Genomic DNA, 17,945 nt, shown 5'->3' on the forward strand with positions numbered 1-17,945 from the left:
ACTTAGTGAGAATTAAATGAGATAATGTATTTTAAATTCCTAGCACATATCAAACACTTAATAAATGCAACTATTACTTCCACTACTTTTACCACTGCCAACAATAAAAAAATATAATTTTACATATTGTATAAAAAAGCATATCTGTTTATTTGCCCAAATATCATCCTTTTCTGAGATCATTCTCAGTTTTAGTATTCCAGAATACTACCTGAAACATTCCATAGAAAAACAGTTACATATAGTCAATTTGGTTCATACTGAACTCATTTCATTCTCTTACTTTGCATTCCTTTGTTAAAGATCAGCGTTCCAATTATTCAGGACACAAATCTCACACTTTATTGTGCCCAACATCCAATCAGCTGGCAGGTTTAGTTTCTACATGCAGGATCTTTCTTGTATCTGACCTCCTCCTTTCCACTATGGTAACACATCATTCAAGTCCTGTCACTCATGCTCTCTTACTGACACCAATACATTACATAACTGATCTTTCTGCCTTCCGTATGGCTACAACTTATTCTCCAATCCTGAGACATATTCTCAAGAGATAAGGCTGATCATGTCATCAGCCCTTTCAAAAACCTTTAATGAGAACTACTGTGTTCCTGCACACAACCAGCTAGTTAAACCATTCTATTGATAAAAATGAAATAATGACTTCATTCCTGATTTTCATACACATTTAAAAATAAGATAATGAGTCACTGATTTTGATCAAAATATTTTAGAACACTAAGCTTATTAATTGTTTATGATTATTTGCTTTGAAAAAACACATAATTAATATAAAGTAAATATATACAACCCTACACACACATAAAAAATAAATTTTGGTATTAGGTAGATTATTTAAGAAGCCAGGCTTTCTTTGCTAAAAGAGACTTCTACATAAAAGTGTGGGTTTTCTTTCATAAAGACTATTAAAATAGATCAGTATAATCTTCCTTTAAGTTTGTAGAATTAACTATGGAAACACAACATGTGAGAATTTTAGAAATGAATGACAAGATGCAGAAGTGCAAGGAATAAAGGAAATTATCATGAGCAAAAAAGGGACTCAGATATACTGATACCATGTAACTTCATAAATAGTGAATGCATATACCATGGTATCTTTTAATATTAACTTGCCGTTTCACATTAATATTATCTTGTATTCAGAACTTCACTAAAAAACAAATGATGCACATTAATATTTTAAAACTTGGGTAAACTTATTTACCCTTTATGGCAGAACTAGATAACAGTCACACTTGCAGCATTTCTTTAAAGAATTATCAATGTATAGTAGCTTTAATAATTTCTGAGACAGAAAAAAATATTGTGTTAAAAAATACCTTTTAGTGAAAACTCATTTTGAGAGAATTCCCTTCTGGTGCTACACTTCAGGCTAAAATGGCACAAATGTATTTTAAATTCAATTGTTTAAAATTTATACTTCATGACGGTACTGAAATCATTCTGTTGTTTTCAGCGTTTGAGGTTATCTTTTTATGCTGAATAAGCACCTATAAAATCATCATACTGTGGCCTTTTGTTTGGTAAATTTTATATGATGATGATTTTATAGCCTAGCTATACATTACAGGAACATTATGAGGTCACATGGTATTTCTGTTTCCCTATAATATAAATTTGCAATATCAACTTGTAACTAAAACTAAACAATAAGGATAGAAAAAAAGATGCTGTAAGAGTTATTCAAATAAATTGTATATAAAGGATATACTTTAGAAAAGGAAATCAAAAAATAGTCATTGGCAGTACTTGTTTCCAAGTCAGTTTATGTGCCTCCGTCCTTTAATTGCTATGTCATTGCTATCTGTCACACACAAATACAACAGCTTCTGGGAGTTAGGAGATCATGTCCACTTAATTTCCTTTATATACTTCTAGTGTAATTATACTTGATATTTAGTAGATATATTTCATTAGGTTTCAAATATAGTAAGAATTCTGGCAAAGACAAATGTTCAAATAGCCACATGACTTAAAATTAATTCTTCAAACTTATATTTTTATTTACAGCTCTAAGCCCAAATAGCCATCATGTGTGGTTTATGAAAAGGGAAAACAGAACATAGCTGTTTCCCTTTGATATAAATAAACATGAAATGTTGATACCAATAATATCTTAGCAATTTGGTTTTTCTCACTAAAAACTCAAAAATTACAACTATTGCCATGTATTAATCTGTTGCTGAGAGTATGATTTTGTTTTCTCCTGGAAAGATGACAAGTCTCATAATTTAAAATGTGTCATTTGACTTACAGAGATTATTTTGTTTACTTAGGATACTGGGCACCCATATTTGCCTAAATAAAGAGTAAATGAGAAATTAAGAAATGATTCTTTCTCCAATAAATAAAGCACAGTGAAACTCAGTTATTCAGTCCTTGTTCCAGTATTTGTTGAATGCTGTTGGGTGAAAGGCACTGCTCTAGAACTAGTCTGAGAATATGATGGTGAACAAGAATCTAGAACTTAAGGACTGGAACTGCCAAGTAAATGGTACTGTTTTAAGGATTTAAGTTACAGGTTGGAAAGCCATAAAGTGCCAAGAGGGCTATTAAGATTCATATTTTATATTTCAAAGCCATCTAACATATTGAAAAATGAGGAGAAACTCTAACCATCTGTTTTAAGGGTCAGTAAACTATATCCGTGAGGGCAAGTCCTCACTTCCTATTTTTTATGGCCCATAAGCTGAGAACGGTTTCTACATTTTCAAAGTATTGTGGAGAAGAAGAAGGAGGTGAAGCTGGAGGAAAAGGAGGAGGAACAAGAGGAGGCAGCAGCAAAGCAGCAACCATACCTTGGATCACAAAAAATAAAATATTCACTACCTGATGCTTTAGAGAAAAAAAAATTGCCAACCCCTGACCTATAACCACAAAGCCTGGAAACACATAACTTGTCAGTTCTTCATTCTGACTGAATGTTCAAAACACAAATCTCATTTAAAACAAACAAGGTTTTGGTTTTTTCTTTTTTGATAGAAGAGGGTTAAGCATAAGCACTGAAAATATTTGACCAAAATAAATTTCAACCCAACTCTTCTGGAATTGTATTTTTAATACCTTGTGTTTAGCTTTGATAAAGAATAACTTTAGTCATATTTCATTTTCTAACTCTAGCAAGATAAATTTCTTGAACACGCCTAATGACTACCATTAAAGTTTTTAAACGCTTTAAATTTTACTTATTTCTTTAATCTGAAGTTTTCATACATCTAAAAAAAGTAGAGCAAAATATTAATACCCTGGGCTACAGATGAGGCAAGAATGACACATATTATTAGAATCTATTCACAAGCCAAACCTCAATACCAATGAAATACCAGGCATTTTTTCCCACATTCCGTTCTACCACCAAAAATTACTACTTGCCTTAAGTTCAAATTCTTAAATTCCAATTTATTGAATTTTTATTGCATCTCTTTTTAAATCTGCAATGTTTTCAATGAGATTGTTTTTAAAGGTTGTTTTGAATAGTTATTAATCAATGAATCAAATCATCTGAAAAAAGTCGTTGAGTATTCATTATGTTAAAAATATAAAACATGAAGTAGGTTAATGATAAGAACAATATTTTGCAACCATATATGACTGCACTATTTCCAAAGTACTTTCACACACATTACCTATTCAATCTTTACACCATATGTATTATACTCATTTGATAGAACAGCCTCACAGAAATGAAAAAAAAAAGTCCACATTTATACATCTAGTAAGTAGTAAAGAGTTATATCCTGAGATTCTTTCAGCTTCTTGATAGACGATATATATGTGTGGATGGCACATATAGGTAACATGTAACATTCTTGACCATATATGCTTTTTAATTTCAAATATATAATGTACTTTTTTAACAGTTTCAAAGCTGAAACTAACCTGAAAACATCAATGATAATAACGTATTCAGTAAATACACCGTTTAATATAAGTACGAAGATTGCAAGGTTGATTCATTATTAAGAAATTCATTAATATACCATATTATCGAATCTAAAAATATGATTATCTACACAGATGTTAAAAAGTCTTTGACAAAAGTCAATACCCATTCCTGATAAAACATTCAATAAAATAGTAATTCAAGGATACTTTCTTAGCATAAATACACACACACACACACACACACACACACACACACACACAAACATACGTATATGTGTGTGTATATATATTTTTTATATATATCTATATATATCTATAGATACACATATATATATAATAGCCAGCATCTTGCTTAATAAGAAAACACTGGAAGCTTTTCTTCCACTAAGATCAGGAATAAAGCAAGATTCCCCAATAGATCTATTACTCTTAAAATTGTATTAGAGATAATAACCAATGTAATTATACATGAAAAGTTAATTGATGTGTAAGGACTAGAAAAAAAGTGACACTATCTCTATTTGTAAATGATATGATAGTATCTGGAAACCCTAGAGAATCAGTGTTAAAACAAATTAAAACAATAAGCAATTCAGTAAGGTAATAAATTTAACAAATTAATATGCAGAAATCAATAGCCCTTTAACAATAACCAGGTAAAGGATATAAAATCTTAGTTATAATTGTAATGAATAAGATAAAATACTTAGGAATAAATTTTAACAAAAAATATGCAAAACCCATGGGAGACATAAAAGTAGTTGTGACAAAATGGAAAGACACACATTGTTCTTGAAAAAAAAACCCAATATCATAAAGATGTCAGTTCTATTTGAATTAGTTTATAAACCTAACCCAATCTCAACAAAAATACTAACGTTTTTTAATGGAACTTAATAAATTGATAATAATAATCACATAGAAAATATGCATTCAGGAATAGTCAGGAAAACACTAAAAAAGAAAAGCTAAAAAAAAAAGGGGGTGGGTCCTCCTAGAGAAATGGAAATAAAAATAAACAAATGGGACCTAATGAAACTTCAAAGCTTTTTCACAGCAAAGGAAACCATAAACAAGACCAAAAGACAACCCTCAGAATGGAAGAAAATATTTGCAAATGAAGCAACTGACAAAAGATTAATCTCCAAAATTTACAAGCAGCTCATGCAGCTCAATAACAAAAAAACAAACAACCCAATCCAAAAATGGGCAGAAGACCTAAACAGACATTTCTCCAAAGAAGATATACAGAGTGCCAACAAACACATGAAAGGATGCCCAACATCACTAATCATTAGAGAAATGCAAATCAAAACTACAATGAGGTATCATCTCACACCAGTCAGAATGGCCATCATCAAAAAATCTACAAACAATAAATGCTGGAGAGGGTGTGGAGAAAAGGGAACACTCTTGCACTGCTGGTGGGAATGTGAATTGGTACAGCCACTATGGAGAACAGTATGGAGGTTCCTTAAAAAACTAAAAACAGAACTACCATATGACCCAGCAATCCCACTACTGGGCATATACCCTGAGAAAAACATAATTCAAAAAGAGTCATGTACCAAAATGTTCATTGCAGCTCTATTTACAATAGCCAGGACATGGAAACAACCTAAGTGTCCATCAATGGATGAATGGATAAAGAAGATGTGGCACATATATACAATGGAATATTACTCAGCCATAAAAAGAAACGAAATTGAGTTATTTGTAGTGAAGTGGATGGACCTAGAGTCTGTCATACAGAGTGAAGTAACTCAGAAAGAGAAAGACAAATACCGTATACTAACACATATATATGGAATCTAAGAAAAAAAAATGTCATGAAGAACCTAGGGGTAAGACAGGAATAAACACACAGACCTACTAGAGAATGGACTTGAGGATATGGGGAGGGGGAAGGGTAAGCTGTGACAAAGGGAGAGTGGCGTGGACATATATACACTACCAAACGTAAAATAGATAGCTAGTGGGAAGCAGCCGCATAGCACAGGGAGATCAACTCGGTGCTTTGTGACCGCCTGGAGGGGTGGGATAGGGAGGGTGGGAGGGAGGGAGATGCAAGAGTGAAGAGATATGGGAACATATGTATATGTATTCACTTTGTTATAAAGCAGAAACTAACACACCACTGTAAAGCAATTATACTCCAATAAAGATGTAAAAAAAAAAGGGGGTGGGGGACTAGTTCTAATAGACATTCAAACATTTATAAGCCCTCTAAAATTAAAACACTGTGGTACTGGCACATCAATAGGCAAACAGATCAGTGGAGTAGCATAGAAGATCTACAGATAGAACTGAATACATATGAAACTTTAGCATATAAAAATAAATATATTTTTATTGATATAAATAAAAATATATTTATTGTCAATAACTAAAGTTAGATTATTTGCTGTCAGAGAAGGAAATTAAAAATTTGGAAAGGAGGAAGGATAGAATGAACCCTGTAGTAAGGGATAGGAAATGAGAGGCATTAGTGTGAACTCATGGATTTTACTATAGAGTACAGGTAGATACAGAAATGGGCACTGATGTGTTTATACTTATGTATGAGAATTTATTGGTGTCTGTTATGTATACATACACCTATTTTCCAGTTCTGTCTGCTAGGATGATTCATAAACACTGATGGCCCTGTAGCAAAGAGCCCAGTAAAGGAACCAGGGATGCTTGAGAAATGCCAGCTTCCAGTTAGGGCAGGAAAGGTTCAAGATGAGTGCCAAAACATAAGGAAATGCTCAAAGAATGATAGATAGATAAATACATAGATAGAAACATAGACAGATGCATAGATACATAGATAAATACATAGATGCACAGATGAATACACAGATAAGATTCACAGACAGACAAACTAGAGAAGACAGAGCTTTTCATTGTAGAAGAAAGCTAACTAATTATTGTAGAAAGAATGATGGAATCAGAAAATCTCTGTTTGGTAAAAATCACAAAACTAGTGAGTAAAAGTTTGAGAAGTAACATGATATTCACATAGTCTCATAGTATCTCCTACAAGATATTTTTTCATTAAAGGATAAAATAGTGACTTTATAGTGAAGAAATCTGGCAGACACCACTTTAACCAAATGTTTATGAACATCTGAAAAGCGGGGAATACCTGTATTCCTAAAAAATGTCAATGTCAGTACATAAAAAGAAAGACTCAAGAAATGTTCCAGATTAAAGTCTGAAGAGACACACAAATCAATGCAACTAGTAATCTTGAATTTTCTTTTGCTCTAAAGAACAATGTTGGGACAATTGGTAAGGTCTATGTTTAATAACAGTATGCATCAATGTTTATTTCCTAATATCTACAATTAAAATGTAGTTAAGAGAATTCCCAACTTTTAAAAAATAAACCCTAAAATCTTTAAGGAATAGAGGGATATCAAGTCTGCAATGTTTAATTGAGAGACAGGGAGAGAAAGAAGAAATCCGAGGGAACTTATTGAATATCCTTACAACTTTTCTGTGTGAAATTATGTCCCCCCAAAATTAACAGACCTTTTCAATTTTGAAAAGATTAAACATTTCTACACTTTAAAAATAGATAATAAAATGTACTTTTATGTCTTTTACTTGTAGGTCAATAATAACATTATGTTAACAACTTTATTTGAAGAGTTCTTTGTTTTTCCCATATGTTATTAAGGGTTTAGTTTCTATACTTCTGAGTAGAAGGGATGTTGTTAACAATATGTAAAATAATGATTCCATTTCTCAAGAAAACATTAGTCTCTATCTTTTCAAGAAAAACCAATCATCCTATGTGAATAATTACCCAAATGCCTACAGTTACCAACAATGGGATTCACATAAGCACAATACAACTTCAAACTTGAAAGAATTAGCTGCTGGCAGATAGAAAAATAAACAGAATATACCTTAAAATCATTTAAAATACACATTATATGGTATACTGAAATAGATATTTTGAAGTTACTTAAAAACATTTATAGGATAACACATTTTGTTAAAATGACCCCAAAATTAATAGAGTGAAGTGAAATGTAGATGGTAAGCTTTGAGAAGTCAGACACCAATAATCTATTTATCTTCTCTAGAAAAACTAGAAACTGAAAGGAATTATATAAATTTCATTTTTCTTCCTTATCTAAACTTCATATAACTTCTCATCAGTATTTAATGAAAAATTTATGTACAAAATATTGGATTATTGCTCAATAAGTTATGAGTACAGAATGAAACACCATTGGTAATTATTAAAACTAATCCTCATTTAGAACAAAATAAAATATAGACTTTGGAACCAATATTGCTTCACTTCTGCCTCTATTACTGAAAAATAAAAGAAAAATCAACCTGAGAAAAATAGTAAGCTACTTTTTACCTCTTGCTCTAAAGTGAAAATATTGGTTGAAACGTGAAACCCACCTAGCTAGAAAGTCTGAATTACATTTTGTCTTAGATCATATGAAAATGAGTAAAACATATGACACAGATATTACATTTTCTTAGTAATATTAATATAGCAATGGGCTAACTATATACCAAGCACAGTACTACTACCTATGTAATAGCGTCACAAAGATAATGTAAAAATGATTTTTAAAAAAAACCAACTAAGACAAAACTTTCCTCATCAAGAAGTTCACATCCTACTTAGAAAGATAAGTGAACAATGACTTACAAAAACACTGATGGCTATCACCATGGAGGTACCAACACTGCCTGAAGTTAGGAGGGACATTACAAGTTTTCAGGCTGAAATTTCCAGAGTTGAGATTTGAAAAATGAGTAATGGAGTCCAGAGGCACAGTAGTGTCCAGGGAAGCAAAAATAGGAAAAATGGGTAAAGAGTTGGGTTTATATGAAGGAGTGGTTTGATATGAGGTGAAAAGGAATACAATATTGTGAATGTCCTAGATACAGAATAAAGGATCAACTAAAAGAAAGTGAGGCTGATCTATTTAGAAACTGCTACAGTGGGCTAAGCTAAGGTAAAGGTAGACACAACTAGACAATGGCAGTTCAATATTATGGCTTCGAAATGGATTAGAGCTGACCACTGATTATATCTGAGATTCAAAGATGTAAGCACATACTTGCTTTGGAGTACAAGAGTCTGGTATCCATATTTCAATCCTGGTTCCATCACTTGCTGGCTTAACCTTTAACATGACTCTTTAGGCCTATGTCTTTGGTTTACTCCTCTATAAAACTGACATAATAGTATATACTTGACAAAATGCTTTGGAGAATATGAAAAACTTTAGGCAAAGCTCTCAGCAATGTTCCTGGTATTTTATTTAGATAAAATATCTAAATAAAATATGTTTTATTTTATTGTTCCTGGTTTTTTATTTAGATAAAATAAAATACCATTAAATGTTAGTTATATATGTTTTTAATATAATGCTTGGAGCTTGGCTGACAAGGAAAATGTTAATAACTTAACTTAAATGTGGACACAGAGAAAAAGAGAAGTAAAGATGTGGTAGAATATGAGAAACATGGTAGGATATGAAACCAGAAAAATCACTCTGGGTCAGAGCATAAAAGGCCTTGAACGTCTTGTCAAGGAGGTCTTAATTTATTTCACAGACACTTTGGAGGCAATGAAAGATTTTGGAAATAGTCATAAAAATCACTGAATGTTTTGGGGAAGAAAACTATGTCTTTATCTTCTGATAAAGGAGATATAAGGGTGGATTACAAATGGAGAGATTGCATATATAGAGGGTAATCATTCATTAATTCAACAAATACTTAATAAGAACCTATTCCATTTTAGGTAATCTGTAACATCCAACAGTAGTGGAAGAGAAGAGGAATCATGGGGGCCTAAACTAATAAAGGTAATGGAATATAAAGGCAGAGATAGATGTCAGAGACAGTGCAGAGTCAGAATCAGCTTGGGACAGAATACAAGGGTTGAAGAAAAGGAAGGAATCAAAGGTACCATTAAAATTGAGCCCCAAAAGAATTGTATCACCATTAACAAAATGCGGGTAAAGTGAGAACATTTTTTAAATAATAAAGTTACTGAATTCAGTTTATAAACATTGATTTGAATAATAGTGGCCTGTATAGAAATGCTTAATAAGAAGTCAAAAAATAAGTTAAAATTGCTTAATAAAGTAGGCTGCACTGTTCACTAAACATACAATTACATGTTTATATACTTGCGTTAAAGCCTACAAGTATAGACTGTGATTATTATAAAATCAGTAAATAGGCCTTTAAAGAAAAAGCAAGATAAAAGGTATAAAAAATTACATATGATTAAGAGAAATGCAAATACTTGCATTCATGTCTTAATATATAAAAATGAACATTTGAAGAAAAGGCATTTCTTCTTAAATAATATGTTAAGGAGCATTTTGATATGTTTATGAAATATTTAAGAGAATATTTATGCTGGTGCTTTTTTACACCTGCTCTAGGCATTTCTAATATATAATTAACTTCCCCACCATCACTAAGTAGTTTTTGAGATATGAAAAAGTGTGCATGCAAATTGGTATTTAGCTTGATTTTGGTTTTGAAAAAACCTTTACATATCAGGACAAGGTAAGTACATGCTTAGAGTTTCTTAGTTAACCTCTAATTTTCCGTAACATACTAAATAAATGTTTTATATGTTTTAGAATACAAGAAGTACGCCCCACTTTAAATTCACCCCTTACTTTTTTTCATCCTAGGCCTGTCATTTGAAGCTAATAGTAATTCCTCAACCTTTGTAGATTAGGGTAAGAGCCATTTTTATTTTTAAATTAAATTTTTTTACCTTACTTATTAAAAAAAACAATAGTGCCAGATCCTTGTAACATAAAACCTAAAGCAATACATGATGATAAGCATCACATCAAGTGAAATTAAAGAGAAATATTGAACACTTAGATAAAATAATGGTTTCTATCTTGCCCCAAATAGGTAAGTACTGTACTTGTAGACCTAAAACCACTGAATACTTTTTTGTTTAATTCCGTAAGAGATATACTAGTGAACTTACTAATGAAAAGAAAACATTCAAGTGACACACTTCATGGTCAAAACTGATAAATCAGAGATGGAGATAGTCTATAACATCGAGTCTAGGAGCCTAAAAACCACTAACCCAACGCCAAAAGTCGAAGTAAAAATTTATTTTAAGTTAGGACAGGTGGAAAGTAGAACTTTGTGCAAATAAAAAGTAGGAAAGGAGATCTTGAGAAAGGTGTCAAAGTAAGCCATGCATGGCAAAGTTCCCCAGCACTTAAAAGTTCAGTGACTAATATCTCTAGCAGTTTCATGAGACTCAACCCACAGACAGCTCTCGCAAAAGGAATCTAAGAGAAGAGTAGTAAACTGCATCTTCTAATAACCCACAATCAAAAGTCATTCTAAAATAGCTGACAATGTCAGGGCCAAACAGTTTTCATAAACGCAGTTCTTCTTATCCTTAACATTTCCTTTTTGAGAACAAAAAGGATGAAAAGAGTTTGAAAAGATGGAGTAGATAAAGAAAACAGGGTTACTGAGCAATCTGACATAGAGGAACACTTCTACAAGGAAAACAAAGTTGCAAAAACTTAGTATACAGAGAAGAGAAACTAGCTACAAATATTACAGAAACTATGCAATAAAGACTGTTTAATCATGCAGTTGAAACAGGCAGTTCTATATGATTTTAAAAGGCTCTCCTGTTTTCTTAAATTTACATAAAAATGTCATTCTGAAGAGAATTTTAGATCAAAGTATAACTTCATGACTATATCATATACTAAATAGCTACATGTAATTATATAATTATTCATTTAACGGCCATTCTTTGAAATATTTAAAATCTCAGATTGGCTTTTCTCTGCCACACAGGATGATAACGTGTACTCAGAAAATACAAACTTTCAACTTTGTTGTGTCAAAGTAATTAATAAAAACAAGATTTCCATATCAAGTGATTTTCATTTATCTGCCTTTTTAGATTATTCAGGTCAATGCTTCCATTTTGAGAGAATTAAACTTCTTACATTTATTTTCAGAAATGCTCGAGTTCATTTGGTTATAAACTTTCAGCTTCTCTGAACAATCTGCAATATGTAAGAAGGGTTTAAAATGAAAAAAATCTCCCATCCTGGTAGAGAGAAAGAAGAGTTCACTTATCTTCTTTACCACCCTCAAGTCTCAGAGCATATCTGTGTCATAGCCCAGTGTGTTTATTAAAGTTTTAAATATTTCTGTAAAAGCCTGCTATGGACAGATATTAATAATATGCCAAAAAGAAAAACATAAGTTTTGCTAATAAGAAACAAAGGTAAAAACAAAACTGTTACTATGTTGAAAGAACTTTTTTTCCTCAACCTGAAAACTAAGAGTTTCTTTATCACTATTAAAAGTAAAAATTATAGAAAGAAAATTATATACTATTTAAGAACCTAGAAAAAGAATAATAAAATGAACTAAAAGTCATAAATACAAAATTACATTTTACTGAAACCAGTTATGAAGGCAATGTTAAAGGAAAAGAATTTATTCATAACACCAACCAAACCCATTAGACATCTCACAATAAGGTAACTAAAAACGGTAAGACCTAGATGAAGAAAACTATTAGTAATACAAGACTGCAATTTTTTAAATGTCTGTATACTTCATATGGGGAACTTTTTTCTTATAGTCCATTTTTTATGAGTAATTAAACAAAACAAATACATGTAAAGATATTAAAATATTTTTAAGATTAATAACATTATAGCTTAGTTTCTTACATTTAGAACAAGTTATAATGAAAAACATGCAGCTAATAATAATTACAGAAAATTGAAGCATGCAAATTGCCTCAACTCTCAAGGGCCTACCCAGGTCCTCCCATTAAAATTAATCTCTTTGTCTCTGATTCTATTGTTCAACTTCTACATAACACTATTACAGCACCTACACAATGTTCAGTTGACCCCTGAATAGGGAGGGGGTTAGGGACACCAACCCTCTGTGCAACAGAAAATCCTGTATAACTTATAGTTGGCCCTCCATATATGCAGTTCCTCCATATACCAGGTTCCTCCTATACACATTTCTGCATCTTCTATACACAAGATTCAACAAACCGTGGATATTGTGGTACTATAGTATTTACTATTTTAAAAGTCCGTGTATAAGTAGACCTGCACAGTTCAAATTTGCGCTGTTCAAGTCAACCATATATAAATTTTAGTAAGTCCTAACACACTACTTTGCATATAGTAAGTAATCAGTAATTATGGAATTCAAGGGTAATCCTTCATCGCAAAGTAGTACAGTATATTGAGTGTTGAGCTGCTGTAGCACATTGAGCTATTACTCTATTCAATGAAACTTTCATTTATTTTCTTTTACTAAAATTTATGTTAAATTGGAGATAACACGGCAAAAATAATACTGTCCCAAAAGTCTGATTCATACATTTATATTAACATACTTAAGCCTAATGATGTTATAAATAGTAACAATAATAATTTGCATTATGGAGTTAACATTTGCTGGAAATACAAATTATTTCATATGTTTATTTAAGCCACACAGTAAATTAAATTAGCTGCATTTTGCAGGTGAGGAAAGTGAGACACTAAGAGGTTAAATAATTATCCAAGGTGACAGTGCCATTGCCAGAATATGGACCCAATCAGTATAATTCCAAAGCCCAAACTCTTAACAATGTTATATTCTTTTATGGCTACAAAGACAGACAGATAGATAGATAGATAGATAGATAGATAGATAGATAGATAGATAGATAACCAATGCCAGAGCAAGTTTGTAACAGAGAATCTTCCTGAACATTAATAAGAAATAAAATAATTTTAATAATAAAGCACTTTCAATAATTGTACTAAAAGAATAGCTATAAATATAACATAGTTTAAAAACAATCTGAAGGAAGTCTACAAGTACATTTATATATTGACAACACAGTTAAATGGCTTTAGTAGGCCTACTTTTTAAAAGAATATCTAAATCTGCAGTACATTTAAAGCCTTACCATTCAAATATAAATCTATTTCCTTATTTCCCTTAACATCACCATGGACTTTGAATTTTAATACGTGCAACTAATAATGAAAAAATGAACTTTTCTCAATAAGGTGAACTAAAAATGAAAAAATAGTAGAAAACTTTTACTTCTCATATTTTATAAATTGATTTTAGCCATTGCCACATTAAATATAATTCACAAGATGTGACATATTGTTTATTTAGTTAGGTTGCTAATGTGGCCCTAAGAAATAAAAATGAATTTCATATATCACATCACTGTAGAAAAGTCATAGACAGAAAAATACAATTTTGCCAAATTTAGGAAATAAGGAAACTATAAGGAATTGTTTAAAGCTTCATAAACTACCAGGGAATGTGCAACAGTGAATAAGAAAGGTATTTATCTTTCATTCTCTTTAGTTTTCTATTGCATTATACCTCAGCTTTCCACATGTATAATGTCAGCAACAAAAATAATATGAAATAACTGAATTAGTCTTAAACCTAGCAGAGAAGTATCATCCCCAAAGGGAAACATATTTCTAAAAGCACTATGCCTGGTGGAATGAGAAAACTTACTATTTTAATTTAAAACAGTTTTTAGCTAATATACTTATTCAAACGTTCCTTTTGCCTATGCTGGCAAAAAATTAAAATAATACTTTGGTAATCTTCATGACATTACATTTGGCAATGGATTCTTAGATATGCACCAAAAGCACAAGCAACAAAAGAAAAAAGAGACAGACTGGACTTCGTCAAAATTGAAAACTTCGGTGCTTTGAACTACACTGTCTAGACAGTGAAAAGACAACCTACAGAACAGGAGAATATTTGCAAATCATTTATCTGATAAGGACCTCATAACTAGAATATATGAAGAACTCTTAGAATTCAACAACAAAACCAAATAACCCAATTAAAAAAATGAACAAAGGACTCGAAAAGACATTACTCCGAAGATATACAAGTGGCCAATATGCACATGAAGAGACAAAAAGACTCAAACAAATATTTGTACAGCCATATTCATAGCAGTATTATTTACAATAGTCAAAAGGTGGAAGCAACTCAAGCATCCATCAATGGATGCATGGATTTTAAAAATGCGGTATATACATACAACAGAGCATTATTCAGCAACAAAAAGGAAGGACACATGCTACTATATGAGAACCTTGAGGACATTATGCTAACTGAAAAAAACCAATCATTAAGGACAAATACTGGATAATTCCACTTATTTGAGGTGTCTAGAGTAATCATATTCATAGTGACAAAGAGTAAAATAGTGGCTGCCAGGGGCCGGTGTTGGGGAATGAAGAGCTATTATTTAATGGTTATACAGTTTTCGCTTTGCAAGATGAAAAAAGTTTTGGAGATGGATAGTAATGAAGGTTGCACAACGATGTGAATGTACTTAATGAAACTGAACTACACACTTAAAAATGGTTAAAATGGCTAATTTTATATTATGTACATTTTACCACAATTTTTAAAATTGTTTTAAAATGGGCAAGAACTGGAATAGACATTTCTCCAAAAAAAATATACGATGGCCAACAACTTCATCACTAGTCATTAAGGAAATGCAAATCAAAACTACAATGAGAAATAGTTTTACACCTACTAGGATGGCTAAAAGTTTCTGAAAATGTAAAATAACAACTGTTGGCAAGGATGTAGAGAAATTGGAATCCTCCACGTTGCTGGTGGGAATGTAAAATCGTGCAACCACCATGGAAAATAATTTGGCAGTTCCTCGAAAAGTTAAACATAAAATTGCTATATGACCCAGCAATTCCTCTCCTAGTTTACATACAAAAGAACTAAAAACTTGTATTCAAAAACAACTTGTGCAGTAATGTTCATAGCGGCACTATTCACAATAGCCAAAAGGTGGAAAAAACCCCAATGTCCGTCAATGAATAAATGGGTAAAAATATTGTGATATATCCATACAATGGAATAATATTCATCCACAAAAAGGAGTGAAGTACTGATAGATGCTACAACAAGAATGAACATTAAAAATATTATGCAAAGTAAAAGGAGCCAGTCACAAAGTCACATACTTTATGATCCAATTTACATGAAATATCCAGAATAAGTAAATTTATAAAGAAAGAGCAGATTAGTGACTGCCAGGGACTGGGATGACTGCTTAATAAGTATGGCATTTTCTTTTGGAGGGAAGGAAATTTTCTGGAACCTGACAGAGGTGATGGTTGCACAATATTATGAATGTAGTAAATGCCACTGAATTGTATACCTAAAATGGTTACTGTTATGCTATGTGAATTTGACCTCAAATTTTAAAAATGCTAAAAATGGGGTTATGGTTGGAAGCAATATATAAATAACAGAAGTATATGAAGTAAATTACTTCACAAAATCCCCATGGACTATTATATAGGCATTAAAATAATTTGGAGACTGTAAATGAAATCATTTTCATAAAAGTAAATTAAAATAATTGTATATTAAATATATGAAAGGTTGCAAACACATATAAATTGCAATGTGGAATAAAAACGACCCAGGTGTGTTTTGTCTTAAAGTTATGGAAACAAAACATTTATATATATATATGACATAAATAATCTATCTGAAATACACTTTTTGTCCAATGAAATTCTTGGCTATAGAAAATTCAGTAGTAAAAAGCTTTTTGGAAAACAAGATGGCTCCAAAATCCTTACCTTTTTACTTAATAAACATAAAATAACAAAATACTATGACTCCACTAGGTAAGGTCTACACTTTGTGGATTCCGTTGTACACATTTCTACTGCTGCTTCTGTAAACAATGAACACAGCACTAAGCTGTGGCTTTTGGCTAATAAGGGCTACTGGATCCTCCCTGTCCGTATTAACACCACTTCTGCATTAACAGTTAAGAGTTAGGCCTAAGAATCAGACACTTTCTTCCTCTTATTAGCAGTATGATTTGGGTATTTTATTTAACTTCTTTGTGTATTTGGTTGTATGTAAAATGGAGATAATTGTGACTTCTCCCATACAGTTGTTGTACAGTTGAAATGAGATAATGAATATAAGCTATGAGTACAGTGCCTAGAACACAGAAAATGCAAGCGTCAAACAATTTCTGTATTACAGCCTCAATCAGGGCAGAGCTTTCCATATCACACAATTTCAATCAGCACCAAACCTGCTATTACCAGAGCAGTTTTGTTGACTCTAAAGCACAGCTCATCGTTCTGTGTATCTCAACCCTGAGTGTATATTAGAATCATTTGGGAAGACTTTGAAAAGAACCAAGAATCACCTTACGATAAACAGAGACTGATTTAATTATTTATGGATTGACCCAGACATCCGTATTTTTTAAAAGCTCTCCAGGTGGCTTTAATATGCAGGTAGTGTTAAAAAGTTTTATCTAAAGGCCCAGGCCCAACTCTCTCTATGAAGATTTCTCATCTTATCACAGCCAACAACTGAGGCTTTTCTGTGAGTGCTCTACAGGCTATTCCATTTAGAAAAAGTAGATTAAAGATTTAAGGAACAAGGACTAATCTAGAAATGAAGAAGGATTACTGAAAAAAACAAATTTTAAGGAAATTTTTTAAAGAAAGACCAAATTTTCTTTTTTAAAAAGTAGGAGAAAGAAGCAGCAGGACAGAGGAGGAAATAGAGAAAAGAAGGGTTTCACGATCGAAAAATGATATGATAATAGTTAGGCTCTTATAATGCTCTTTTAACGTGCTTCAATTCCTATTATATGTGACTCTATTACATAGGATCATATTTGATCTTTACAATAATCCAATGAAGTATTATCATCTTCCTTCTACATATGAGAAAGATGAAGCACTGAGATGCTAAGTGAATTAACTAAAGCCATACATTTAAACAGTGGCAGAGTTGGAATTTCAGCAAAGGACTGATTCTAAACTCATTCTCTTAAACCTTACGTTATATTATCACCCTGTCAAAAACAAAAAAACAAAAAAACTTACGTGATGTAAGGCATACACAAAACCTTTATTTCTTATTCCTAAAGTAAAATGTAAAATGATAACTTACTATTATTAAAAAACAAA

General features: G+C 31.6%; 1 protein-coding gene across 1 annotated transcript in view; it reads right to left on the reverse strand.

The window, feature by feature from the left end:
• ATRNL1 (attractin like 1) overlaps positions 1-17,945 on the reverse strand; it is a 672,454-nt gene that overhangs the window by 469,861 nt on the left and 184,648 nt on the right. The gene's annotated exons all lie outside the window — the stretch shown is intronic.

The sequence above is a fragment of the Delphinus delphis genome, chromosome 16, assembly GCF_949987515.2.
Source record: "Delphinus delphis chromosome 16, mDelDel1.2, whole genome shotgun sequence".
NCBI lineage: Eukaryota > Metazoa > Chordata > Mammalia > Artiodactyla > Delphinidae > Delphinus > Delphinus delphis.